General features: G+C 34.6%; 1 pseudogene; it reads right to left on the reverse strand.

Moving 5' to 3' along the window:
* Positions 1–520: 520 nt before the first annotated feature.
* Positions 521–1455, reverse strand: LOC132008918 (olfactory receptor 6C74-like; annotated as a pseudogene).
* Between the last annotated feature and the right edge of the window lie 3622 nt (positions 1456–5077).

A 5077-nucleotide genomic window follows, 5' to 3' on the forward strand; every position in this document is an offset into this window, starting at 1 on the left:
GACAAAGAATGACAGTGATATTTTAATTGCAACTTTCTACTTTTAAATACTTTTATTTAAATAGAGAATGTGTATCAGGACATCATAAGACAAGCAAAGGTAAAATCTCAAAGAAGACATCATAAAATTGTTTTGAACTGATCAAGATTTTACAGGAAATCAAATATAAAAACAAAATATACTACACAGATATGGAAATAATTAAGTCTCCATGAACTAATACATAAAGTTGATTAAAATAATCATTCAAATACTTGCTACATTTAAATGGAGGAATAAGAGAAAGCGGTCAAATTTTAGAACTCATACAATAGAACAGAAAATAAAGTTTCAGTATTTTGAAAGGGAAGTGTTATTAAGAAACAAGAGCTAATGTAAACATCATGACACTTCAGAAAGAAGTGAAAGGACAGATATGACTATATATTGGATGGTGCAATGGTAAAATTGGGACCCAATCTAAGCACTTCTTTTTGCAATTTTCCTTATTAACTTTCCTTATGTATATCTCATTATGATTTTATTTGAATAAAAACAGAAATCTTTGTAGCAAGTTCTTAAATGCTTGCTTTACCTGCTGGTTCCTTAGAGTATAAATGAAGGGGTTTAAAAGCGGAGCAATAGAAGTATTGAGAATTGCCACTCCCTTCATTAAGGATATCCTCTGTTTGACTGAGGGTTTAATGTACACGAAGATGCAGCTGCCATATGAGAGGGAGATGACAATCATGTGAGAAGAACATGTGGAGAAAGCCTTTTTTCTCTGGTTGGCAGAAGGAATTTTTAAAATTGTCAAGGCAATGCATGTGTATGATAGAATCACTAATGCCAAAGTGACCAGCAGAGTCACCAAAGTTAAGACGGATCTCATCATTTCCAACACATGCGTATCAGTGCAGGGATTTGCAAGAGGGGAGCAGTGTCAGAGTAGAAATGATCAATGATATTGGAGTCACAGAAGTCCAGGCTTAAGCCTAAAATGAGTCCTGGAAAGATGATGAGGAAACCAGTGATCCAAGAGCTAAGGACTAACTGGATACAGATTTTGCTGTTCATAATGGTCGTATAATGCAAAGGCTTACAGATGGCAACATAACGATCATAGGACATGACAGCCAGGAGATAAAATTCAGATGCACCGAGAAGGAAGGCAAAAAATAACTGAGTTGCGCAACAGTTATAGGAAATCGTTTTGTCACCGGTTGCCATGCTCACAAGCAATTTGGGAATGCAGACTGTCGTATAAGAAATTTCTAAGAAAGAAAAATTTCGAAGAAAGGATTACATAGGGGTCTTGAGATGAGAATCCAGCAAAGTGAGAGTAATGATAACTAAGTTTCCTGAGATGCTTAACAAGTAGGTGAGAAGTAGGAAGATAAATAACACAATCTTCAATTTGGGGTCCTGTGTCAATCCTGCTAAGATAAATACTGTCACAGTTGTACGGTTTTCCATCTTGACCTCCTGATATACTTTTGCTCTGGTAAAAGTATTGAGAAAAAAATATGTACAGATACCAAAGATAAAATGTGAAGATAACATTGTCAAAATATTAGTAATTGCTATTGGTTATAATACTAATGATTAATGTAAGATAAACTCTAACAAAATCTGTTACATTGCTTTTGAAGAAAGACAAATATTTTCTACAAATCTGGTGAAATAAAAACCCATCTTATAAATCATCTTTAAATGTGGCTTACATTTATGATAATGAGGTGAAGAAATGAACAGGCATGTGGAAAAAATTTATTTCCTCTTTTCTCAGTATGTAAGGACTAAAATGTCATTGTACTTATACTCAGCCTGATGACTATATAAATATCATTATCTCAAGGAACTGACCATATGTGCTACAGAGAAACAAAATGATGTATGTATGAATGTTTAAGATGGTTGAAATAGAAATCCAGCTTTGGGTATAAGATCATCCTGGAAGCAATTCAGTATAACAACTGTAGCTCTTGCCAGGTTTGGCCTGTGTCACATCCACTCAGCTAATGAACACACTTTTTTGGTCCTATCTGATTTTTTTATTCCTATAAATCAGTATAGTGGCTTTTGTCTCCATTTCATCTCTTCATTTCTTCACTTTTATCATCTCCTATGCCACTATTAAATTTATCTGATTGCATAGTAAAACTAACTTGAAAAGAATTAAACAAATTCAGTGTTCCTTCTGGTTATAGTTCTCAAAACAGGAAGAGAATAACACAATAAAATGCAAAATAAAGTGAATAAGCATTCAGAGAGGGGGAAATGAAATAGGGAAAGAAGAGAAGGAAGACAAAAGAAGTAGAAAAGAGGTAGCGCCTTAGGGGAAGCCATAAAGAGAAAAACTTACCATTAAGATTAGAGTCTTCTTCAGATGAGACAGTGACTGGTATTTAGCTCTTGGCTTTTTACCTGATGTGTAGAAATGGGTTACAGCAAAGCTGAAGAGGAAAACAGAAAAAAAAAAAAATTAGCAAATTTTACTGTGATGATCAGTCACTTGGCAAGTGTTCAGACACTTGCAGGTAATACTGACTGACCCCAAATAATATGGTAAGCCAAAAGCCAAGGCAATTCAAAACCCAAGGCAATTCAATGTCCCTGCCTATTGATTTGTCCGTGAGTTGATTTTGTGGTTGGAAATTATATAAGCTTTCATCAGACTAAATATACTCCTGGGTATATACTCCTGGGTATAAGCATTTCATCCCTTGGGGGCAAATTTCTTGTTTGATGACTTCATTATCAGTTATGCTTCTTTGTGGACTTCATTATGAATATGAAACACTCGTTAAACAATTTTTTTTTAAGTTTCAGGAGTAGCATTCAGTGATGATCACTTACATGTAACACCCAGTGTTCTTCACATCAAGTGCCCTCCTTAATGCTTATCATCTAGTTATCCCATTCCTCTGCCCACCTCACCTCCAACAACACTGTTTGCTCCCTATAGTTAGTGTCTTTTATGGTTTGCCTTCCTCTCTGTTTTTATCTTAGCTTATTTTTTGTTCCTTTTCTCTATGTTCTTCTTAAATTCCATGTATGAATGAAATCATATGGTATTTGTCTTTGACTTCTTTTGCTTAACATCATACCCTCTAGTTTCATCCACATAATTGCAAATGGCAAAACTCATTCTTTTTGATTGCTGAGTAATATTCTAGTGTTTGTGTGTGTGTGTGTGTGTGTGTGTGTGTATCTCATATCTTCTTTATCAATACATCCATTGATGGACATCTGGGTTCTTTCCATAGTTACTGCTATAAACATTGGGGTGCATGTGCCCATTTGAGTCATTATGTTTGTATCCTATGTAGTAGTAATAGTAGTGCAGTTGCTGGGTTGGGGTAGTTCTATTCTTAACTTTTTGAGGCACCTCCATACTGTTTTCCAGAGTGGCTGCACAAGTTTGCATCCTCCATGGACCTATAAACATTGTTTACATTGGTGGGAATGTAAACAATGTTTATAAATCCATGGAGAATGCATTATTATATACTGAGGAGTCAAAGAAGTATAAGTCAATGTTCCTGACTATTGTAGTTTACCAATATATTGAGGAGACAGAATTTGTGCATGAATATAGCAATATACCATGTGCCATAAACTTAATAGTAAATAAGACTCACTCTTACTATGGGGAGAGATTCAGAATGGATGCTTAAAAAAAAAGAAAAAGAAAAAGATGGATTCAAAGCTAAGCATTGGAGATAGATTAGGAAGTAGAGTATGGTATTTTAGGTAGGATAAATTGTGGGGAAAAGGGTACACACAAATGAAAACTCATGAATTACTAAAATTTATCAGAGAGAATATAATACAGTTTTCTCCACGAAATACTTAAGGTCCTAGAGATTCTGGCTATTAGTACAAAAGTGTAATGATATCTTCTTAGTACTTACACACATTCTCCCAAACCTAAGGGACAATTCCTGAGGCAAGTAATTGTACTATAATGGCTATAGTAATTTGGGTCAAAAACAGATCTATCACCCCCACAAGTAAAAATTTTATCAAATCAGACCTAGTTTTTCTCCGGCTCCCCAATTCCCTAGATATACACTGGAACAGTGTATTATAATATGTTTAACAAGCCTATTACATTTATTTATTTATGTATTTATTTATTTATTTATTTATGTTAAAAGCTGTAAGAAAAATTTCCCTACCTTCGAAATCATGAACACATTTTTATTAAAAAATGATGTGTTTTAATAAGTTAATTTAAGATCCTTTATAATTAAGATAAGATCAGAATAACTTAAATCTATTAATATAAATAAATTACTCAGTGTTTTAGAGATGTTTATTTTCAGTATATGGATTATAAATCAGTCTGCAAAGCACAAAAACTTACAAACTGTTAGTTTTTATTTTTATTTTTTTTAAAGATCTTATTTATTTGAGAGAGATCACAAGCAGGCAGAGAGGCAGGCAGAGAGAGAGGAGGAAGCAGGCTCCCTGCTGAGCAGAGAGCCTGATGTAGGGCTTGATCACAGGACCCTGGGATCATGACCTGAGCCAAAGGCAGAGGCTTTAACCCATTGAGCCACCCAGGCATCCCACAAACTGTAATTTTTTAAAAATATGTATTTATTTATTCATTTGACAGAGAGAGAAACATAAGTAGGCTGAGAGGCAGGCAAACAGAGTGGGGAGGCAGGCTCCCTGTTGAACAGAGAGCCTGATGTGGGGCTCGATCCACATCAGGATCCAGGACCCTGAGACCATGACCTGAGTGGAAGGCAGAGGGTTAACCCACTGACCCACCTAGTGCCCTTTATTCTTAAAGGTGCAAAAACAATTATACTGGCAAAGGATTTTGTTTGTTGATGTTCACGGTTTTTATATTCCTATTGCAGGATAAAGCACTTAGGCTTACTTTTTTTTTTTCTTCTCAGGCAGCACACTGAAATATATAATTCTTAAAATAAGTTTTAATACTTGTGGACATTTCATGATTAGCTATTTCTAGCTCAAATCAACAATTTAAAGACCAAAGTATCTCTTTTATTCTTCATAGTCAATGTTTTTATGTTAATACAACAAGCACTAAAATTAAACAACTGTTATCCTATGAGAT

Source organism: Mustela nigripes, unplaced genomic scaffold (assembly GCF_022355385.1).
Source record: "Mustela nigripes isolate SB6536 unplaced genomic scaffold, MUSNIG.SB6536 HiC_scaffold_2138, whole genome shotgun sequence".
Classification (NCBI taxonomy): domain Eukaryota; kingdom Metazoa; phylum Chordata; class Mammalia; order Carnivora; family Mustelidae; genus Mustela; species Mustela nigripes.